Here is a 12,578-nt window from a genome sequence, read left to right on the forward strand (position 1 = left end):
GTCGTCCTTCTTCAGAAATTCTGCAGCTGCTGTTCTGTCCTGCAAGGTTGCTGGCAGGTTATTAAGGGACAGAGCCGGAAGCAAAGTAATTGAAACTACTGGAGCCTGAAAGAGAATAAGATATTTTCCCCCTCATCTTCTAATTTTAGCCAAAGAAGCTTCACTGGGTCACAATGATCAGTTCCCTGGGTCATGATAAGTTTATTGCTGTCCAGGGCTTGGCTGATACTCAGGGAAATAATTTGGCATTTAATTAAACTGGCATTTTAAAAAGCACCAAGTTCAGTGAGTGGCATACTGAATGCCATCTTCGCCGAGACAAGTGGTTCGCTTTAAAAAAAGCTGCCATTCTGACACAGCGAACCAGAGGTCAAAAGGAAGCAGCATTAAACGTTGGCAGGCTGCAGGCATCTGACTCTAGTTTCTGTGTGCAGAAAAGGGGCATCTGAAATAAGGATATGTGAACCTTCCCCTTGAAAAGAAGACAGCTATTCAGGTGGAAAGTTGAGTTCTTTATGAATGGTGCAGGGAGCAGACCCCCCCACCCAGCTCACCCAATTAAGTGGGTTGGCTACAGGTTCAGAACTGATTAAAAAGGAAAAGCAGTTCCATAGAACACAAAGTCAGTGAATAGAATTCACTTGCATAAAATGCAATGATGGCCACTAGTTGAGGCTTAAACCGAATTACAAGAAGATTCATGCTCACATGGTCAGCATGTCTCCCCTCTGTCAACAGCCGCAGTGGGAGGCCTCACTTCAGATGTAGAGGACATTGTGGGGGGGGGGGGAGGGAGGATTTCTTCTTTCTCCTGCTTTGTTTTCCCAACCTCTAATCCCCTCCCCCAGCTGCTACCTATAGCTTGTCTGTGTCAGGCCTTTGCTGGTAGCAGGAGTAAAGGCCTTGACATGAGTAGGCCAGTTTCTGGCTACACGTCAAGACCTTGGTTCTCTTGCTTGTAAACTCTGTGTACAGTTTTGCTCGTCCTGTTTTCCACAGCTGTGCTCTAATGTTTAGTCTTCCTTCCTGGGAATCGCTTATGTCGGGGTTGCTTAGCCATGTTTACCTTCACAGCCTGTAGTGCTTTTAAGCATGTAACCTGCCTATGTTTCGCCATGACCAGCCTCACCTGCCTGTAGGCAGTCAGTCCTTTAATCTGTCTTTTTGCTCCTAATAAAGTATTACTGCTTCAGAGCTACCTGCCTGGATGCGTTTGCTTAAGGTATGCTAGGGACAGACGCCTGATCCTGACAGTCTTGTCTGTTTTCTGCAGCAGGACAAAAATCTGGGTGGGAATGGTTGTAGTTGGGAACATGGTGTGGCAGGAAAGGCTTAATGTTTCTTCTCCCCCCACTATGCTGTAATTACCACCTGAATTAGGGCTTTCCGTGGCTTCTGTTTCGAAAGAGAAAAAAAGCACTAGAAATCCATCTATGAATTTTGCGTCATTCTGTGTAGTTTAGCCCTTACTTGGCATTTAGAAAAAGGAAAGGGGTTATGCAGATTCCCAGAGGGTATGTTTTGTGATAATGGAGCCTCCATGTATAGCTGCGTAGTATTCGCTGACTACCAGATGCTGGGGTCAGAGCAGAGGGTGGTTTTCAGCAGCGTTGGGCTTGCTGCTTCGGACCAGCAATACAGATGTAGATGGATCTTGGCTAGATCCTGCAAGGCAATTTCAAGGTTGTTTCTTTCTGCTGGATAAGCCTCTGGACCAGTTTTCCTCCCCCCATCCCAGATTTTGGGTTCAGCTGTGGGGCATTTGGGGACCTACTTAAAAACTAAACAGCTCAAGAAATTAAAATCTTAGCTCTGCGCCACCTGCTCCATCTGGACTTGCAGTGTTTGTTTCTTGAAGAGGCGGAGTGTGAAATGTGCCTCAAATATATCATTTTTTCTATCTGTGGACATGTCATTCAGATTAGGTGGGAGCAAGAGGAACCTTCAGTGGGGACAAGAATGGGCATGGCAGATATTGTGGTTCCCAAGAAGTAGATGTGCTAGGCAAATCAAGATCTCCTCTCCCAACCTACTTTTATCTTTGGGAGAAAACAGGACCTGGAGGAAGAAGAGCTATATCTTGTTGAGCTACAAAAGGTTATGTTCCGCCCCTTCTCCAAGGAAAGGCCCAACCTGAAGAGTCCTTATCCTGTATAGGAGTTCAGTCCATCTCTACTTGATTCTTCCTGGAGAAAACTGGAAAGGCAGAAGAAAAGCTGGATCTTTGACTTTGCATGTCCTTGCTTGTGAACACTGGGAAGAAAATTTCAAGTCACCTATTCAGCCTTCATAGCAGTACTGTTTACAATAGTTTTTCTGTTGTGTGGGTTTTTAGAGTGCGATGTGTTTAGACCAGTGATGGCGAACCTTTTAGAGACAGAGTGCCCAAACTGCAACCCAAAACCCACTTATTAATCGCCAAGTGCCAATACGGCAATTTAACCTGAATACTGAGGTTTTAGTTTAGAAAAAACAACTCATACATTCACATATTTTGCGTTAAAAGAAAAACACAATAACAGAGCTTTCAATGATGCAAACTTTTACCTTTCAATAAAAAGTTGTTTGTATTTGGCATGCATCTCTCCAGGACTCGTCCTCTGCTCAGCCACCGGACATTATTGTACTTAAGTAAATTTTTTGAACAATTAATGTGATTTTTGCTGTTGTGTGCATGCTGATAATTTGTCTACCCTTGGCTCATACTTTGTAAGTTTGAGAGCAACACATGCAGCACTCTGTTAGCCTGTTTCTGGTGTCAGATTTGATATAATTCAAAGCTGAAAACAGCTGGTCACAAGCATAAGATGATCCAAACAAAGTAACGAAAGCAATCCCAAGTGCTTTCATTGACTTAAAATTATTTGGCAGAGAATTCCACACTTTAAGGATTTCATTTTCAGAACTAACTGTGCTGTCCTTTGTCATCCCTTCTATCTTCTCAAGTGTTTCATGCAGGTCATAGAATTTATTTTTCCAGATGGAGCTAATAGAATTTCAAGAAAGCTCTATTTCCAGATTTTCTAAATCTAACCAGTGTAGGCAGGAAAGATCAAGTTCTTCAAATTTGGCTTTATCTGGAGAAGTAAGAAAACACAGGGTTGTCTCCATCTTAGGGGACTGTAAAAATCTGTTACTGAAATTCACCTTTGCAGCTGCTACAATGCTAGAAAATTCCTTGTAGATTTCCTGATGGCTTGTAGGATTGTCTGCAAATGTAGAATTTTCTAAATGCTTTGTTAGACAGGCGGAGCCCCCAACAAACAGCTGAGCTGCGGCATCAGCTCAGCTGAGAGAGGGAGGGCGCCAGCGCAGGCTTGGGGAGCATGGGCTTGGGGAGAAGGAGCACTGCCCTCAGCGCCCTCACCACGGCACAACCCTAGGCGGACGCGACGGTCTGCGTGCCCACAGAGAGGGCTCGACATGCCGGCTGCGGCACGTGTGCCATAGGTTCTCCAACACGGGTTTAGACCCTCTTCTTTTTGGCACCCGATTTCCCACCTTGTACCTTTAAACTGTAGCTGCCAACAAGGAGTTCTTTGCCAGTAGCTTGTTGTAGATGATAAACATTGGCATAACTAAACCTGGTACCAATAGTTGGATGTTCCCAGGGCTGCTTGAGAAGCCCAGTGGGTCTGTGAGTGGAGGCTTTCCCCTTGCAGTCGATTGTGTTGTATTTTTTTTTATGGCACTCCAAACAGATTTCTGGCTGAGGCGGACGTAGGTGGGCAGGAAGGGGAAGATAGCAGTGTGGTTCTTTTCTTTTCCCAGTCAGCAGGGCTTCCTTTAGATATTGCCTTCTATTTTTAATCATCCAGCAATATGTTTCCCGCCGTCAGTGGAGTCAGATGCGGCACTTATCACTTGCGACACCAACTCTGAGCGAGCGTGCCTGCCAAACTCTTCATGCCATTTGGTGGACTGAGCATGATTAACAGATCCACATGGTTGTCTTTATTCTTTACAACCTAATTGAGAAGGATAATGAAATGCCCATACTGGTGCAGATTCTTTCTGTCCCATGTAAAAAGTTGATGTGTTCATCCCCCCGCTTTTCTCCTTATGAATATCCAGGTAATGAGGAGTTGGCATGTTTTAGATTGCAGTTCCCCTGAAGGAATGGATTCTCTGCTTGTGGATACCATTAGATTCATAACTGAATGTCCTTCTGAAGGGATCTGCAATAGTGGGTTGCATGTTTAACCAATGACGGTTGGTTCACCAGGTGTGTCCTTTCTAGGGAAAATGGCATCTGGCCACAGGTATGCTTGTTATGATCACATCCAGACTAGATTACGTCAGTGCTCTTTATGGGGAACTGCTTCTGTAGATTGTTCAGTGTGTGTGTAAAGTGCCGTCAAGTCGCAGCCGACTTATGGCGACCCCTTATGGGGTTTTCAAGGCAAGAGACTAACAGAGGTGGTTTGCCAGTGCCTTCCTCTGTATAGCAACCCTGGACTTCCTTGGTGGTCTCCCATCCAAATACTAACCAGGGCTGACCCTGCTTAGCTTCTGAGATCTGACGAGACCAGGCTAGCCTGGGCCATCCAGGTCAGGGCAGATTGTTCAGTAACAGGTGCAAAATTCAGCTCACATCAATAAGGGAATGTGTGCCAGTCTTAAAAGAACCTCACGGGCTGTTAGTTTGCTTCTGTGAACCATTCAGAATGCTGATTCTGACCCATAAAGCCCTAACCTGCCTGGGACTAGGGCACCATAGAGATCACCATAGAAATTCTCCTGTATGAATTTGCTTGCATATTAAGAGGCTTCAGAGGCCCTTCTCCACATGCTCCCATTTTCTGGAAAAGGGAGCCTCAACAGATGGGTCTACTCTCTGTGGTGCAGCCTTGCTTCCAGAACTCCTTTCCTACAGCAATTTGCCTGGGCATGTAATGAGAGATTCCACTCCCGCATCCAGTTAGAGGATCCGAACTTATTCAAACTGTTTAGCAGCAGAGTTCTCCAGGATGATTGTATGTTAAAGGATGATTATCGACCTTTAATTCTGATAATACAAAAGAGTAAGGGGGTGAGGTCAGTTCTTTGAACTTTAACCAACAAATCAGACAGAAAACCTATAGAGACTTGGAAGTTTTATTGAGGAAAGAAATAGTTCTCTTTTATTATGAGAGGCAGAAGAAAATAGAAACAAGTAAAATTGACCCTTCAATTACTGTGAAGATGAATGCCAAAATTATCAAGATTCCTAGCATTAATCATCTTATAATGAGTAATAGTTTAAAAAACAAACCAGGTTTCAGCTTTTGGGCTCACTGCTTTTTTTAAAAAAAGGTAAAGGTCCCCTGTTCAAGCACTGGATCATTCCTGACCCATGGGGTGACGTCACATCCCAACGTTTCCAAGGCAGACTTTGTTTGCGGGGTGGTTTGCCAGTGCCTTCCCCAGTCATCTTCCCTTTACCCCCAGCAAGCTGGGCACTCATTTCACCGACCTCGGAAGGATAGAAGGCTGAGTCAACCTTGAGCCAGCTACCTGAAACCGACTTCTGTCGGGATTGAGCTCAGGTCGTGAGCAGAGCTTTTGACTGCAGTACTGCAGCTTAACACTCTGCACCACAGGGCTCCTTCTTCACTGCTTTTAGGCATTATCCAAAAGCCCAAGTTACACACCCAGATATCTCACCTAGTCGACTTCTGAGATTTCCATCCAGAGAAATCTGATTTGCTTGTTGCAGTAGTGCATATTTATAGAAAATTATCAATCTTAGATTTTTCTAAATCTGTTCTATCATAGTCCTATGATTATTTAGATAACTGATTGGCTCATTTGCACTAGTGTTGATTATCATGAACCAATCAGCATGTGCAAATAAGTTACATCTGATATAGCAAGCTAAGAAGGCCAATCTTGACTCTTAACCAACCTCTATTAAAAAGCTGTTAATCTAACTTTTCTGAAATTGCTTCAATTAACGGTCCAAGATTTTTTTTTTTTTAAAAAAAACCTTTAAGCAAACAGTTCACTGATAGCTGAAAAGTACTTGAACTCTCGGTTAGCTTGCAAACTCAGCAAAAAAGGTTTAGTGATGAATAATAGCTACCGTTATGGGCTTGCTTCCTTCTTTTGAGCTTTGGCAGAAATTAATGTTTTCTTGCTTTTTCAAAAAACATTTGGGGCTGGTAACTATTGTTTTTAGAATATTTATCTATTTGCAACTGCTGCTGCTTATTTCTGGTGTTTGCTGCAGTATTATTGATGGCTTGTTTTAATTTGAGAAAAGCCATTTTCTGTATTATACATTTTATTTGTGAGCTGCTTCAAAAAATTGGTTAAGAAGCATTACATAAATTTAAACATGGGATTGGGGGAGCCTGGCTCATAGCATAGTCCCTGATCCCAAAGACCACCCTCCCTCCTCACTCACTTCAGCCACTTTCTCCAAGTTGCAGGCAAAGCCTTCTTTTGCAATGCCAACAGCAAGGGAGGCTTTGACAAAGCCCTTCCCTTTTTGCACATCTCCAATTGTATGTCTAGAAGGAAGGGATCTGCCAAAACCTCTGCTGATCTTTAGGCTTGAGAGAAGAAATTAAAGAGCCTTTGCCTGAGTCTTTGCCTGTGAGCGGTCAGTGTGCTGACCTAAGGGCTGCTAACCCTTTGTCACCTTGCTCAGTAGACAATATGGCCTGTCTTTAAAAATAAGTTCGTGACCAAAGCCTACATGCATCCCTTCTGGTTATTGAAACAATCACTGAGAGGGTTCAAATGATAAGGAGTCAAAAGGGGGAAATGGGTGGAATTTTGAGAGCAGCAAAGCAGAAGATGACGGTTAAGGTAGAAAACCAAAGGTCAGGGTTCATATAAGGCAACTGGATTGTTGGCCTAATTGTTAAATTATCGAGAGCTGCTGTCTGAAATGTTGACTGCCTAATTTGATGCCTAAACTACCTCTTGGGTAAAGAACTGGCATCTGTGAACCATGGAACTGTAGAACACAAAGTGCTTATTAGTAGGGATTTTGCAGCCAGGTAGCAAGGAAGACAGCTGCCAGTTTGAGTAAACTGATCTTCATGGGGGACAGATTGTAGGTGTTGGGGGGTGGAGTCTGGGGCTGGGGGGGAGTGGATCTTTTCCCGTTAGAAGACTGCCTGTTTTGTTGTAATCATACAGCACTTTGCAAAAAGATTCTTTCCCTTCTGCCTCTGAATTGCCCAGTGCTGCTGCTTGTTGTTGTGTTTTTGGTTTGTTCTTCTCTTATTCCTTCCTTGTTCTACCATTTCTGCTCCCCCACCCAGCCCCTGGGATCCTTGGGGTGCAATCTGATGACAGAAGTGTTTCAGTTGTTGTTGTTGAGTATGCCTCTCTGGTTGCTTTTCAGCATATTGTCTTGGGAACAGGTTTTATGTTGAAGGATTATGTTGAAGAGCTGTTTTGCAAGGGAAATACCAATTTATGAGAATAGACCATCCTCCTTCGGAGCTGTTTGGCTGCTTTTCCTTCTCTGTACCATTCCCACTTTGGAACAGGTTTGTTCATATCTTAAATTCCCTGCACTTTATTCAAACAAAAGGGCATGATGTGGCGAAAAGAAGCCTTGTCTTTTCCCTGATATGTTCTCTTTCTATTGTGCAAGCAGTGTGTTGTTGCTGTGGAGCATTCTTCTGTGCCATTCCTTCATCTTGCAGACAGAATTGAGCCTGTTGAGGACAAGCTTGGTTCTGTTACTTGGTTCTATTGAGTGCATTAACTGGTCCTAATCCCATGGTTTTTGTAGAGGATGCAGGCATCAAGATCTGCTTAACACTGGGTCAGATTTCTGGTCCATCCATTCCAGTGCTCCCAGACTCAGTACTAGCAGCAGGAGCAGCTTCCAAGATCTCAAGCAGAGGTCTGATGGATGGAGATGAACTTGAGACCTTGGGCATACGAAGCATACACTCTCACTTACTCATGATTACTTCTCCGAGAGAATGCAGGTTTTTTTGCCAGTGAGCCATGAGTGGGTCATGATTTCCATATCTTTCTACTCATGTATTATAACCTTTGCTGTATTGGAGAGGGGGTGGTGGAGAAGGGGAGGCACATCTGCAGGCAACAAGATGGAGGATATTGAAGTTATTAGGCCAAGGATTCAGAGTCAGCAACCCAGGAGGGGGAAGAAGGGCAGGTGCATTCCTTGGTATTCTCTATCTCGGGAAGGAGGTCATCTTTAAGATGGGTATTTCTGTCCTCTCTTGCTCTGGGAGGCAGGTCTAAATGAAACAGTATACCTAACATGATGAAGTTATAGGTTTGTCTCTTCCTTGTGGTGTGTGGCTTGCACAAGGCCATGTCATGTGTTGAATCTGTGAATTCTGAGTCATATGAAACAGCCATCAGACCATACTGGCTTTTTCTTGTGAACATATAAAGCTGCCTTATACAGAGATACTGCTGTTTCATCCCGCTCAATATTGTCTACTTTGACTCGCAGCAGCTTTCCAGGGTGTCAGGGAGGAAAGGGTCCTTCGCAGCACTTAACTCCTCAGCCCTTCAGCAGTGATGCCTGGGATTGACTCCGGGGGCCTTCTGCGTGCAAAACAGATGCTTCTCTGAGCGATGACCCTTCCCAGGGCAGTGTTGACCGCTCTGAATGTCAGTTGCTGAACACGGGCGTATTAAAAAAAAAATTAAGCATGTTACATTTTAAACCATTGAGTTAAGCATAAAAAACAACAACATAAGCTTCAGTGTTTAGCTGTTGTATGTTCCCTTTACAGAAGGAAAGATGAAGATGGTGATGCGGTTGCATCCTCATCAGTTTGCCCCATGCACACCTTTCCTTAAGGGAGCCTTACTCACAGCCCAGATTCTTTAGGTTTGCTTGAACATACACTCTGAAGGGAGTTTAAAACTGCTCATCTGCTTAAATCACATTTTTCAAGTTTAATTTGAGCATGGGTTGCACCTTTAGACTCTGTGGGAGTTCAGCATGAATCAAAATCTGTGTTTTTGGTTAGTTAACTGTTAAGCCAGTGCAGTAGGACTTTCAGCGGGAACTTGAGGCGGCCATGAAGAGCTAAATGGGCTTATTCCCAAAGCCCAAGCCAATGCTTCATATGAAGCTGCCTTATTCTTAGCCAGGCCATTGGTTTATCTAGCTCAGCACAGTCCTCTTTGGCTTGCCAATATCTTGGGCATAGAAGCATCTTTAGTAGTCCTGCTAGCTGATCTCCTGTATGGAAGACTACAGGGACTGAATGGTGATCTTCTCCAGGCAAAGTGTATACTCTGCCACTGAGGTTCTCAGTGGCCTGAGACAAGCTGTTGTCCGTCTGTGAAGATATTTGGCTAGTGTACAGGGTTGTATCATAAGATTGCTGAATTAATGTATTTGAAGAGCTCTGGTTACTTGAAATGTGCTTCATAATGCTCACTATGGCTTATGGAGTTAGTACTAACTGAAAGAGAACTAGTGTTGCTATAGTTCGGCTCTGAAAACTGAAGTTGTGTGCTCTGATAAAAATTTATAGCCACGGGGCATTGTGTACTTGGAAAGCCGGTCACTGTTTGGTGATTAAAACTGTGTGACTAGATATCCATGGGTGGCTATGCAATAGGCAACATATTTTATGGAAAGGATACTTCAGTGGGTGGGGAAGGCAGCCCTCTCCTGTAGTACAAAGCTTTTTAAACTGTGGGTCATGATCCCATATGGGGTCGCCTAACTGAATGTGGGGGTCATGAAAAATTTGGCAACAGTAAATGGTGAAATTATATGTATACCAAAGAATTGTTTTAAAATAAATTTATTTATGATTATCAGTAAATGTTTGATTTGTATACCTATTTTATATACCTATATACCCAGGGTCGCTTAAAAATTTCTCGGGTGAAAAGGGGTTGAAAGTGGAAAAAGTTTAAGAAGCCCTGCTCTAGTACACTGCCCGCAAGAGCCACCATTTTGCCCTCTTGTTCCTTTTGCCTCTGGTTTAAGCAATTGGTTGGGAAGTCAGCACTACTTGGAGGGCTAGATTTGGCCCTGGGGTTCCAGCTGCTGATTCCTACAGTACATTTTTTGATGAAGCCTGGTATAGTCTTAATGATGACAGCCCTGTTTTTTGTTTTTCCCCATAACTAGCAGAAATATAAGGAATGATTGCACAAGCACATGTAAATGAGCTTGATTTGCGTCACAGAATTCAGCACAAAAACCTGGGTATGTTTTTAAGTTGCAGGGCCATTGATGCAGTCCTGGGTATGTTTGCAGTTTTGAAGGTCTCTCCTTGCAAAATACTGCCACCATCCCTTTTGGGTTTTATTCTCTTCCGCCTTCTCTTCCTGGGTGCCCCATTTTCCCTTCTGCATCTGGATATTTTTAGCCTGCTTTGAATGTGTTTTTTTTTTTTTTTAGTTTTGCTTTTCTGTCTGAGGCAAGGAAACTGGCATTTTCTCAGTTTGCTCATTTTCTCTGCCCCCCACTCTCACTGTTTTGTCTGCTTTGCCATCCTTCCATCTGTTTCTTCTTCCAGTGGCTTGTTTGTGCCACCTTGTTTACTTGCTTATTTAAGCACAGTCAGTCTTGGTGTTCTTCATTCTTTCTTCAACCCCCTCCCCTTTTAAGACAGAGATAAAAGGTTCTGTGACCAGAACTATGCGTTTCCTTGGTGTTTGCTAGGTAACACTGATGGGAGACTTTGCAGGAGATCGTTTAAGGGAAGGTGCTTAACTCCCCACCGCCCATGAGCTTTTTTGTGTGTGTGTATCTCTCAGCCAGAAGAGCGTGTGTGAGGGTAAATGGGAATGTGTGAACCTTTTTTTATAGTTAATTGTGCATTGCCATTCTGAAGAGTCTGGCTGCCGAGCTACAGGTGAAGGACAAGGTACTCCTATTCTATTCTGATGTTCTTGCCTCCTGGCAAGAATATGACTGGCAGGTGACTATTGAGTGTAGGGACTAGATACCTATGTGAATATCCAGTTATATAGCAGGTGGGGAACCTCTGCCCTCTTCCTCCCACCTGAAAAAAATATCACCCCTTTAAAGACTTAAAATGCAGCTCTGAACTCTGGGGAGGAAGGCATACAAATGTGGGGCTGCAAGATGGTTTGGAAAATGCAGCCGATACAGAATGCTATCTGTCACGTACTGACAGGTTGGGTGAATTTGTCAAGGGCATACTTCAGAACAAATTTAATACCTCCATGGGTTACCACTTCTTTTCTGAGCGCAAGGGAAGGTGGTGTGTTTGACCTTTTAAAGCTCTATGTCAGGGGTGGGGAACCTTTTTTCCGCCAAGGGCCATTTGGATATTTATAACATCATTCGCGGGCCATACAAAATTATCAACTTAAAAATTAGCTGACCAATACGTTTCTCCATGGCCCGGGTGGGAAAGGGTTAACACAGTTTCTTGGGTGGTCCTAGCAGCTCCATAACTAACGACTCTTCTGCAAGGGGGAAAAAGGTTCCTTTTCTGGGCAAAACAAACTCACATCTGCCTTGAACAGAGGCTATTCCTGTCCGCAGGAGGGTGCTGATCACCAGTCTTAGATCCTTCTGAGCTAGAGATCTGCCAGGACCCATGAAGGGCCAGACCAAATGATTTTGGGGACCTTAAACGGCTCCCGGGCCTGACGTTCCCCACCCCTGCTCTATGTGGTCTGGACCCTGAGTATTTTTGGAGAGCGCCTTCTCCTAAATGATCCCCACCATTTTAAGATCTGTCAGTGGAGTTTCATCCTTTAGGGAGCTGGGGTAGTCCTTTACTAGGAGCAGTGTCTTTTCTATTGTGGCCTCAGAGTTATGGGATTTGATTCTCCCCTTCTCCCTCCTTCTATGTGTTTACCTGGTGTCTCTTCAGGGGCAGATGAAGACTTCTTTGTTCTTCCAGGCATGTGAGCATCGATAATTTTATGGTGTGGTTTTAAAAACCACTTATTAATATTACGTTTGTGTATTTAAGGATTTTTGCATTACAGTATTCTGGATGTTCTGGTTGGAAGCTGGAGCTACAAATATTGTAAACCAATAAATGTAATGCATAAATTCAAGTCATCCTCTCCTTTTAACAGGCCCTAGAAAGAGACTTGTCTGCTTTCCTCTAAAAATGTCCCTGGTTACCATTTTCTGCTCTTGTAGGCTAAAGGTTGCTCTGCAGCTTTTGTAGGTCATTCCTACATCCCTTATTCATTCTCCCCCCCCCCAAAAAAAAAAATTCAAAATGGATAATGCCCATAGGCATGATAGGCCTTCTGACAATACTGTCAGCCTTTATTTTTTCGGGAAATGGGGAGTAAGTTCCTATTGAAACGTGGGCTTGAGGAAAGCAGCCGACAGGACTGTGTGGCCTGAAGGAATCCATCACAGTGCATTAGAATCTATTCAGAGTGACAAGATACAGTTTTGTAGGCGAGGCTGATTTGGGACATGTTGGCATGTAAACAAGTGTATTAAGGAACTCTGAGCAGTTGTCTTCATCTGTACATAACTTGTGCAAAGTAAAGGAAGGTTTTAGGGAGGGAGATGGGATCTGGGTTGGAAGAAGAAAAACTTGTTTAAAAAATGAACAAATCAAGCCTTCTAATCGTAGCACTGCTGGTCAGGAAAGGGGTCTGTGTTCAGCATAGTACTTGAC

The 12,578-nt window shown here is 43.8% G+C and overlaps 1 protein-coding gene across 1 annotated transcript in view; it reads left to right on the forward strand.

Moving 5' to 3' along the window:
• Positions 1 to 12,578, forward strand: part of SCAI (suppressor of cancer cell invasion) — a 79,022-nt gene that overhangs the window by 27,600 nt on the left and 38,844 nt on the right. The window lies entirely within an intron of this gene.

Source organism: Euleptes europaea, chromosome 14 (genome assembly GCF_029931775.1).
Source record: "Euleptes europaea isolate rEulEur1 chromosome 14, rEulEur1.hap1, whole genome shotgun sequence".
Lineage (NCBI taxonomy): Eukaryota > Metazoa > Chordata > Lepidosauria > Squamata > Sphaerodactylidae > Euleptes > Euleptes europaea.